The sequence below is a fragment of the Corythoichthys intestinalis genome, chromosome 17 (genome assembly GCF_030265065.1).
Source record: "Corythoichthys intestinalis isolate RoL2023-P3 chromosome 17, ASM3026506v1, whole genome shotgun sequence".
NCBI lineage: Eukaryota > Metazoa > Chordata > Actinopteri > Syngnathiformes > Syngnathidae > Corythoichthys > Corythoichthys intestinalis.
Window position 1 is genome coordinate 16,675,349 of NC_080411.1, and position 12,007 is coordinate 16,687,355.

Sequence of the window (12,007 nt, forward strand, 5' to 3'; positions counted from 1 at the left end):
TGGCCCATTCCTCCATGCAGATCTCCTCTAGAGCAGTGATGTTTTGGGGCTGTCGTTGGGCAAAACGGACTTTCAACTCCCACCTCACCCCGTCTCCCACCTCACCCCATGGCGTCAAAATGGTAACAAGAACGGTGAGCAAAAATCACAGAACCACACGGGGGGACCTAGTGAATGACATACAGAGAGCTGGGACCACAGTAACAACGGCTACTATCAGTAACACAATGCGCCGCCAGGGACTCAAATCCTGCACTGCCAGACGCGTCCCCCTGCTGAAGAAAGTACACGTCCAAGCCCGTCTGCAGTTCGCTGGAGAGCATTTGGATGATCCAGAAGAGGACTGGGAGAATGTGTTATGGTCAGATGAAACCAAAATAGAACTTTTTGGTAGAAACACAGGTTCTCGAGTTTGGAGGAAAAAGAATACTGAATTGCACCATACCCGCTGTGAAGCTTGGGGGTGGAAACATCATGCTTTGGGGCTGTTTTTCTGCAAAGGGACCAGGACGACTGATCTGTGTAAAGGAAAGAATTATGGGGCCTTGTATCGAGAGATTTTGAGTGAAAATCTACTTCCATCAGTAAGGGCATTGAAGATGAGACGTGGCTGCGTATTTCAGCATGACAATGATCCCAAACACACAGCCAGGGCAACAAAGGAGTGGCTTCGTAAGAAGCATTTTACAGTCCTGGAGTGGCCAAGCCAGTCTCCAGATCTCAACCCAGTCTCCAGATCTCAACCCCATAGAAAATCTGTGGAGGGAGTTGAAAGTCCGTGTTGCCCAACGACAGCCCCAAAACATCACTGCTCTAGAGGAGATCTGCATGGAGGAATGGGCCAAAATACCAGCAACAGTGTGTGAAAAGCTTGTGAAGAGTTACAGAAAACGTTTGGCCTCCGTTATTGCCAACAAAGAGTACATAACAAAGTATTGAGATGAACTTTTGGTATTGACCAAATACTTATTTTCCACCATGATTTGCAAATAAATTATTTAAAAATCAAACAATGTGATTTTCTGTTTTTTTGTCCACATTCTGCCCCTCATGGTTGAGGTTTACCCATGTTGACAATTACAGGCCTCTCTAATATTTTCAAATGGGAGAACTTGCACAGTTAGTGGTTGACTAAATACTTATTTGCCCCACTGTAAATGACTGCATTTATTTTAATTTTATTTAAAACATTTATTTTTTTATTTATTTAACTTAACATTCTACTTATTTTCCAATGTGCTAATATGTAAATGAAAATTGAAAATTGAAATTAGAGAATTGAAAAATAAAAATCCTGTTCAATGGATTTTTTTTTTTTTCCCAGAGTTTCAAAGTCACACGTTATAAAGCAGTAATTGCAATACTGTGATACCGTAAAACCGTGATATTTTTGCTTAAGGTAATCTTACTGTCAGAATGCCATACCGGCACATGCCTACTGCAGCCTTTTTTAAATTTTTTTTTTTAGAATTAGTCGACTATTGATGATGGCATTAACTAGAGCAAAAGAATAGAATGTAAACAGATTCAGAACACTGTGACCACTTTTCCAACAGGATTCAAAACGATTTCTATATTGTTCTAAGTCAGTGGTTCTTAATTGGGGTCCGGTGAGTAAGCCTCAGGGGTTCGGTTAAGGTTAAGAAACGCAGAGCCCTAATTTGTATGCTGACCAAATCGCGGCAAAGTAGTGTTTTAGACCAGGTTTTGGACTGGTTTCCTCTCAATTTACAGGCTTTATTCCATTTATTTCAAATGCTAGCCCTCTATCTAATGGGTGGAGAAATCAGTTTGCTCAGTGGAAAGTTGACCGGAACATGGTATGAGACAGTATAGCAGACCTCCAGACAGCGTGAACTGTGCAGATAATTTAAAAAAAAAAAAGCATCATTTTAAGCCATTAAAATAGTATGTGGTGCAAGGATGTGACAATAAAATGAGAATGTAGACATGAAAAAAAGGAACAGTGTGAAATGAAATGAGTTTAATTTCATTTATCAACGTGAATATCAACAACAAAAGTCAAAATTATTTGTATTAAATATGAAATCTGGAAGAAATTTGAACAGGAGTTCACAATAGAATTAGAAAAAAAAGTAAAATGTGTAAAAAAAAATTTTTTTTTTTTTTCAATGATGCACGTTGATACGACGCTATGACAAAGTATTAGGGCCAAATAAATACTTTTTTTTTTTTTTTTTAAATGACTACAAGTTTTAAGTCGTACTATACCTACAAGGGAAAAAAAGTAGCATTATTAAGTTGGGGTAATGTAGCTGTGAGCCGCTACGCACTTTACGTACATGTACCTTAGGGCGCTTTCACATTAGAACAAGAGGACCAGGGTCCCGTTGGAGAGCTACCTCCACTTGCAACACTTTCTTTCTTAACACTCGCAAATGAGTTGTTAAGAAAGTTCAGCATTCACACTGCGCCAACCCAACATTCTGAGTAGCATCACGTGGACAAAAGGCACACTCATTGATTGGAAAAATAGAGGAGGAAATACCTCCCTCCTGAGAGAGGAGGAAAGTGGAGCGTCACAGCATGGTGCTGTGATGCAAAACAAAGCATTGTTTTTACATGTTAAACTGTATAAAGGTTTGTTTTTATTATTTCTGTCTTTTGTTTTGCAATGATAATATAAATGTGCATCTATGTGTCAATTTTTGTCAACTGACTGTTCTGTGGAGCAGAAGTTTGTATGCATGTAAGTTCGAATGTTTATTCATTTTTTCTTTTAAAACTAATGTAGCATAACATAGCAACATAGCTCGGCCAGCAGCGAGGTCTCTCCCTCCCTACTCAGCGAACTGGAACTGGAGAATATAAAAAACGCATAGGGGAAAATTAAACCACGAAAGGGAACCGCATGGTGTCACACAGGCGCAATCGCGCTCACTTTCGTGACTTTTTGGACTGTCAAATTGTTGCCACTTCCAGGAGAGTGAGACTCAGAAAACGGCCGCCCCGAGAGGCTCCACCTGTCTCAGCCAGTCAGTCTCACACGGTACGTTCAGCAACAGCATTTAAAACACAATCGCCACATTAAACCCGATTCTGTGTATCGAATGCAACTACTTAGAGCAGCACAACAACATTTGGCCATGGCTAATTATCTGTCATCTTGCCATTGATTATTTTGAATAGCATCCACACTGTTCTTCCACTTCCAAGGATGCCCTGTGTATACCGTCACAGCCTAGAGCATCACAGCTCCACGATGTTACGCTGCACATAAAAGCAAAAAAGCAAAAGCGCACCCTGCTCCAGTGGCATTCACAAGCAAAGCAGGGTGCGCATTCACATTTACAATACGAAGCGGACTATCTGAGAAAAAGAACTCTGGTCCGTTTAAAACGGACCAAACAGTGCTAGTGTAAAAGCGCCCATAGCTGGGAGCTACGACAAAGAATGAGTATAAATCCTTCTATTGATTATAATTTGATGTAGATGAGGCAAAATAATAATGATTTCCTTATTTGTAAAATCCATTCTAAAAGACAAAAATCTTTCAATATTGTTGATTTTAACGAAGGTGGTAGCTGCTTATTCAGCTCACATATTTTTGCACCCGAGTACGAGTCTCCTGAGCTTGAGAATCTGTCGATACCGAATCTGCTGATACAATAGCCCAACGTAATAATACAACTTTTATTCTCCTACTATTAATTCGATATTTATTCTCGTGCTCAAAGTTCGATTTTTTTTTTTCACATACTATTACTACGAGAATATTGTTATATTGTTTTCTTCAAACTATGCAGAATTGCACTTTAATTTCACAAGAGCAATAAATGCATTTAAAAAATGATTTAAAATAACTAAGCTTAGCCTCAAATGATATGGTAAATGGTGTTGTACTTATATAGCGCTTTTCCACCTTTCAAGGCGCTCAAAGCGCTTTACACTACATTGCCATCTACCTACTGGTGACGCAGCACCAGGAGCAATGTGGGGTTTAGTATCTTGCTCAAGGATACTTAGGCGAGTTCATCAGGGCAGAGAATTGAACCCACAACCTATGGGTTGGGGGACAACTACTCTACCACTGAGCCACGCCAACCCTATATAAACAAATATAAAACAAATTAACAAATTAATAAATAACGATCCAAGTTCAACAAAAGAACAATTGGCTAACTTGCAGAGCAAAAGTCCATTAGTTTAAATGCTATCTAATGCTAAAGTTTATTATTATTTTTTTTTACAATTCTCTTAACAAATTATTCAAACATATTCCCACAAAATAAAAAATGCTAAATATTCCTCTAAACTAAATAACAAATGCATAAACAAACATCAAACAAAAACATAGCTTATGTTGGTCTTAACAGGGAGATGAGTTATGGATATTTACTGTTGCCACAAGAGGGCAGTGTATCCACCTAAATCAATAAAACTAATTGCATCATTTTCAAAACAAACCATTATAACGCCACTCTAATTAAACGAATCCTCGAAGCAGCAAAATTTGATTCGAAGCTTTTTTCTAACCGAATTATTCGAGTTAATCAATGAATCGTTGCAGCACTAGTCGCAACAATAATCACATGACAATATTACACCAATCAGATGTAACGATAGAGTCACATGACCACACACAAGCTTACGGATGTCCTATGATCACATTCAATCACACGGTCTTTGCCATTAACATTACACGAAAGTGCGAGTTTCAACCTCTCCAGAGCTGACGTTGTGCTGAGGAAAAAAATATACTATTGGATGGGGAAAAAAAAAATCAGACGTTATGAGCTGTTACTCATTATTACTTGAGTATGTTTTACACCGAAAACTTTTCTTATTTTGTTGGATGACTACTTTCACTTTTACTGGAAATATTACTTTTAAGTAACACTACTCTTACTTGAGACACATTTTTGGGTACTGTACCCATCTCTGACAAAGATAGTTGTTGACTGTATGCTTTCGGTTTTCAAAAACAGGCCTAAAAAGTTGTTTGCTTATTATTTCAGGACATGGCCACCGCTCCCTATGATGTGAGCGCTATTGTGCTAGCACAGGAGGGAAAACAAATAGAAGTGCGTGGCTACACATTTTTTTTTATTATTCGGGAAATGGAAAGAGAGTTCAAGCGGGTGTGGGGGGGACACAAAAGCAGCCCCGAGCTAAATATAAGTACAGCAGGCCCATGTGACATAAACCAAACAAATACGCGGTTGTTCAAGGATCAGCCTGCTGACCCACAGCCCTTCCAAACTGGTGACAGGGATTAGGGATCATCTAAATGCACTGCACTGCCACCTAATCATAACTAATGCACGTTATTCAGCCTCCACTCTGGATTAGAGCTGCTGATTACAGACTACCCAGGGAATATTGATCTGATCTAACCAGATAACAAGAGATCCCGGTGAACCCACCCTCTCCCAGCAAATGACTCAATCACGGCTGATGCAATTAGGCTCGACTCAAGTGGCTTCAGGTTACGGGGGTTGACCAACGCGAACCAGTCCGATGATATCTGCGTACATGAGGGATGTGCTGTTAAAAACGGTCCTGACTGGGAATGTCAGAATCGCATATTTTCACACCCGAGTCATCTGATTCTGAAAATCTGCCGATAGAGTACCGATCCTATACAGACCCCCCCCCACCCCACCCTTTATTTGAACAAAAGTTCATGTTATGCAACATGCATGTATGCAATATGTTACAGTATTCTACTACTTTTTCTGGAATTTGTTGCAGAGTATAAAACATATAGATTTTTTTTTTGGCAATGCCATTGTATTTTGGAATTATTATGTTACTTTTTAGCCCTTAAAAAAGTTTAAATAAAATGAAAACCCGATCCTTTTCACCCAATTCCGATCCTCTGAAAAATGGCCTGATCGGCCCGATTCAGTATTGTTTTTAGCAGCCCTTTTAAATTTTGTCTTAGTCTTAATCTTTTGGACAAAAATACTGATGAACCTTTGTCATACAGTATTTTCGTCATTTCAAGTTCGTCTTTTTCTAGTTGTAGCCGAGGAGGAGAGGATGAAGCTGAAGCTAAAGCTAACGCGAATGCAAATGCTACGCTAACGCGACGAGTCACATTTAGTGTCTTATGATCACTCAGCACAGAAATTTAAAGGCTAAAGCAGCACTGCATACTCTCCTGCCAAGATAAGAAAACAAATCTTACCGTGTTTCCAAACAAGCAAGAAGGAGCGCAGCCTAGCTTTAGACAGATCCTAACCTCCAGTGTTGAGAGTGAGGGAGCGGTGCAGCACATCTCACAAGCGTGACATGACCCAAACACTGCTCCGATGCAAGCAAACGTACTTCATGTACAATATGAAAATTTCACGCATTGTGAACATATGACAGAAGCTATGTAACATGTCTCGTTATATTCTAGTCTTCCAAGCCACGTTTTTAGCTCATCATCGTCATCATCATGAAAAAATTGTTCATCGACAAATTATTTTCGTCATCGTCATTGTTGACGAAAACAACACTGGCCCGACTTCCGATCACGTGATCGGATTGGGGACATCCCAGTCCTGACCTATGAAATTTTAAGGATATGAACTTGTTGGCCCAATTTCCCGCACAATAAGAAAGCACTTTTATTTCTTTATTTTCTCTTAATCATTAGATTAAGACTATTAAACTTTATTTAAATGAGACTACATTAAAGCTGTTCAGACCATAAGGACACTCAGATTCCTATTCTCCATGTCTAAGCATCTGAACAGGACAGATCAAAAGAAAAAAATAAGATTGTTTTCTTGAAATGGTCTACAAGTGCTTTCCATAGACTAAAAACTCAACTTCGGTTTGGTCTTCATAAGACTTTATGCGTTATGAACCGAGGTTCCTCTCATCAAGAGCAGTTGCTAGCATGCTAGCGACTAATCACAATGCAATGAGGCTTATTGAGTGTGATTTTTTTTAATAGGGTTTGCACTGGGTATTTTAAGATTACAGATCTCATTTTTAAGGATCGTGAATGCCTAATTTTGAAGAAAAAAAAACTTATTTAACATTTTTCAAGGATCTGCGGGCACCCAGAATAAATACTCTTGCTAGCAAAAAAAAAAACAACATCATTTTTATAATAACAGAATAGATTTCGGCTTTTTAAAGGGTGAGATCCAATTTTTGTTTTGGTCAGTGACACCGCTAGGGGAACCCAATTTTTACTAACTTCCCAGAGGGCGAACGTGAGTTTTTCATTTATAACCCGAAGAATTTATTCAGATCCGCTCCATGCTTCATTTACATTGCATCAGACAGGAAGCCTGTTGCGTCAACGCAAAGCAGATGTCCCGCCACGGTCTTTAGGCCTGTGCAGATGTTCTCCTGGTAGAGACCCCGAGGCCAATTGTTTTGAAGACAAAGTACAGCAGTAGTCTTGATAATCTGAATCAATTAAACAGCTGCAATAAAGTTTACAACAACTTATTAATGGAATCTAAGATGTTGTAAACATAGTCATGCTACAGTACATGTTGAGAAGTTTTTTTTTTAAAGTCGTACAAACTACTACAAATACTAGTAGAATTTGTCGTCCCTCTACAAAAAGGAAGCATGTTTCAGAGAGAAGTTTCTATGACAATTTTGCATTTACATTTTATGAATGCGTTAATTAAATCCTTAATCTATCATTTCAGCAAATTGTTTTTACCTGAAAATGGCAAACTGTAACCCTGAAAAATGATGACCCATTGACACGTTTTCATGAGTCCAAATAGAATTAGTTTTCAGCAATCAAAACTAGAAGTCGACCGATATATGGACTTTTTTCCAATATTGGCCATCAGCCGATTAACAAATAAAATGAGCCGACAAAAAAAGCAACTGTGTGTATGTGTGTGGGCAAATGTGGCCGCCGCTGACCGACAGTAGCTTGAAGGCAGGCTGTTTAGGGAAGCTTCAGGCTTGCCTGTTCTGTAAATATTGATTTTTTTTTATCTTGCATGAAAGAATATGCAATGTTGCTTTAGCCTTTGAAAGTGTTTAGGGAGTGATCCTTACACTCTAAGTGTAACTCGTAGCGTAAGCATAGCATTCACCCTAACATTAGCTTTAGCATGGCGAGCATCCTCATCCTCCTCCACTCACTCGTCACTTGTCGTGACGTCCCGGTGGTTTTAATTATTCGAAAATAACATACTCTGCTTCCTGAATGTGTATAATCATAAAAGAATTGCTGCGTTCGTCCGTTTGGTAGCACTAGACTGAATTAATCCTTTAAGTCTCAGATCATCATTGTAAATTTGAAGCTGTTGAGGATTTTTTTCAAAAATTGCCTTTCACAATTTACTTGCTTAAAAAAAAGTATATCGTCTGTAGATATCGGCAATCGGCTAAATTTTTTTATACATATGGGTATCGGCATCGGCATTTGAAAATCCCATATCGGTCGAACTCTCATCAAAACGTCAATAATTCAGGCTTGATTCTGATTCGTCCAACTTACTTTTGAACAGGAACATATTTCAAATCTTAGCCTCTTAACGGGATGTCAGACCAATAGTCAAATCATATAATAAACTACCTCTAATGGCCTAAAATTCAGATTCTTCAAGCAGTATATGCCTAACAAGCTACTCTACCACGTCGGTGCAGCAATTTGCTCCGTCAAGGGCCGTGGGCGTACAGCGAGCACGGACAAATATTTGGCGGACACGCCGAGCCCTTTCTTCCGACACACATGCAGCTTTGTCTGAGGAAGCGGGGTGGAATAATGTTCCCGTATCCCCGAGTAACCTCCTCACAGAGAACAGAGACCGAAGGGAAACAAGCACGTGTGTCGAACCAACGGGCTTAGCCGACCGGTTATGAAAAACAAAATGTGAACAAAAACAAAATGCCAGAATAAAAAAGAAAAACATACCTTAGAAACTTTGTAACTGAAAACACTTAAAAAATAATAAAAAAATATATAGATTCGGACACCTGTCATGCCAGATAAGTTGTTCCATATATCCGCTATGAATATACAGTGCCTTGCAAAAGTATTCGGCCCCCTTGAATCTTGCAACCTTTCGCCACATTTCAGGCTTCAAACATAAAGATATGAAATTTAATTTTTTTGTCAAGAATCAACAACAAGTGGGACACAATCGTGAAGTGGAACAACATTTATTGGATAATTTAAACTTTTTTAACAAATAAAAAACTGAAAAGTGGGGCGTGCAATATTATTCGGCCCCTTTACTTTCAGTGCAGCAAACTCACTCCAGAAGTTCAGTGAGGATCTCTGAATGATCCAATGTTGTCCTAAATGACCGATGATGATAAATAGAATCCACCTGTGTGTAATCAAGTCTCCGTATAAATGTACCTGCTCTATGATAGTCTCAGGGTTCCGTTTAAAGTGCAGAGAGCATTATGAAAACCAAGGAACACACCAGGCAGGTCCAGGATACTGTTGTGGAGAAGTTTAAAGCTGGATTTGGATACAAAAAGATTTCCCAAGCTTTAAACATCTCAAGGAGCACTGTGCAAGCCATCATATTGAAATGGAAGGAGCATCAGACCACTGCAAATCTACCAAGACCCGGCCGTCCTTCCAAACTTTCTTCTCAAACAAGGAGAAAACTGATCAGAGATGCAGCCAAGAGGCCCATGATCACTCTGGATGAACTGCAGAGATCTACAGCTGAGGTGGGAGAGTCTGTCCATAGGACAACAATCAGTCGTACACTGCACAAATCTGGCCTTTATGGAAGAGTGGCAAGAAGAAAGCCATTTCTCAAAGATATCCATAAAAAGTCTCGTTTAAAGTTTGCCACAAGCCACCTGGGAGACACACCAAACATGTGGAAGAAGGTGCTCTGGTCAGATGAAACCAAAATTGAACTTTTTGGCCACAATGCAGAACGATATATTTGGCGTAAAAGCAACACAGCTCATCACCCTGAACACACCATCCCCACTGTCAAACATGGTGGTGGCAGCATCATGGTTTGGGCCTGCTTTTCTTCAGCAGGGACAGGGAAGATGGTTAAATTTGACGGGAAGATGGATGCAGCCAAATACAGGAACATTCTGGAAGAAAACCTGTTGGTATCTGCACAAGACCTGAGACTGGGACGGAGATTTATCTTCCAACAGGACAATGATTCAAAACATAAAGCCAAATCTACAATGGAATGGTTCAAAAATAAACGTATCCAGGTGTTAGAATGGCCAAGTCAAAGTCCAGACCTGAATCCAATCGAGAATCTGTGGAAAGAGCTGAAGACTGCTGTTCACAAACACTCTCCATCCAACCTCGCTTAGCTCGAGCTGTTTTGCAAGGAATAATGGGCAAGAATGTCAGTCTCTCGATGTGCAAAACTGATAGAAACATACCCCAAGCGACTTGCAGCTGTAATTGGAGCAAAAGGTGGCGCTACAAAGTATTAACGCAAGGGGGCCGAATAATATTGCACGCCCCACTTTTCAGTTTTTTATTTGTTAAAAAAGTTTAAATTATCCAATAAATTTTGTTCAACTTCACGACTGTGTCCCACTTGTTGTTGATTCTTGACAAAAAATTAAAATTTTATATCTTTATGTTTGAAGCCTGAAATGTGGCGAAAGGTTGCAAGGTTCAAGGGGGCCGAATACTTTTGCAAGGCACTGTACAGTGATCCCTCGCTACTTCGCGCTTCAAACTTCATGCCCTCAGTCCATCGCAGATTTTTTTTCAATCCAAAAAAATAAATAAATACAGATGAGCTGTCCCAAGCCAATCGTGATTTCTCACGCTCGCTCTCTCCCTCCCTCTCCCTGCTCTTTGTTCGTCAGAGAGTGAACTGGAGTTGCTTATTGAAGTAAACGATGATTGAATGACGGTTAAGCTTTGATCTTGCCAGAGACTCGACCTTCAAAGCGCCTCATGCGTCAATCATCGTTTAGTTGTTAAACATTTGCTGTGGCAACTCATTGTGCATAAATGAGCAGGATTTGAGTGGACACTAGACATGTGCCGATTACGGGTTTCAAGGTATACCGTGGTATGCAAAGTCAAGGTTTTAAAACCGCAAATATTTTCTGTCATACCGTCTCTAAGGTATTAGCTATTTTTCATGTCCCAAAAATGCATGGAGAAATCCCTCGTTTGCGGCTGCAAGAATCAACCCTCACCCACCGGTTGTTGCTCTGTGTCAGTGAGTCAGCTGTGCTACACGATGGCTTGAGGAGGTGAATGAAACGAAATCGCTGGTATGGGAATGCTTCGGCTACAGAAAAGTTACTGACGGCTGCGGCTGAGCGGAGGAGTGCCAACCGAAAAGGACAACATGTTTGCGGAGGGTGGCTGCCGACGAGGCAATATCTCCAATATGATTTCGCATTTATGCAAAATTAAAGGTTCGTAAACACTGTCATGAACATTTCCCACCAGCTACGAGAATTAACTCCAGCGTGTTTAGTGTTTGCCTGGTACACCAGACTCACCGCTGTTCCAGCTATTGAGTCTGGCCACCATTCCAGCGGATACAATTTCCAGGGCGGAGCAAGCCACAGCAAACAGACAGCGGAGTGGACCAATCAGCGACAGGCAGACGTGACGTTAGTAAAATGACGACATCTCTCAATGACAAGGGAAGGACGAGGGACTTGTGCGCGGAAGTAAACATACGAAGAGAGCGGAGTTTATTCAACATGGCTAGCGCGAGACAGACTGTTGTCAATGACTCGTGTCGATGTGTTTTTGGTCATTTAAAAGGGATTTTACCGTGGATTGGAACATATTCTCGGCTCTCCCGTTCACCATCTGTGTTGGAGACGACTTTCGACGCGCAAGAGTGACGTTGCTCTTTAAGAACACGTCACGCAAATAAACGAATCTGATTTGTCGATTGTTTTAGTACCTGCTCGAAAGGCCGTTAATGGGATGGTTCCCAGACTATTTCTCTCAGTGTTTGAAAAATACAGGGAGAATAGTCTGGCAGAGCCAGGCAAGTTTAGTGTGTCTAGTGGTGGCAACTGTCAGTGTTGAGAAAGAGAGTGTGTGTAGAATGTAAACATGTTATACAAGTTACAAGTTATACAGACG

The 12,007-nt window shown here is 40.2% G+C and overlaps 1 protein-coding gene across 20 annotated transcripts in view; it reads right to left on the minus strand.

The window, feature by feature from the left end:
* The window catches only part of LOC130906048 (formin-binding protein 1), a 110,270-nt gene that overhangs the window by 79,417 nt on the left and 18,846 nt on the right, over positions 1-12,007 (minus strand). The window lies entirely within an intron of this gene.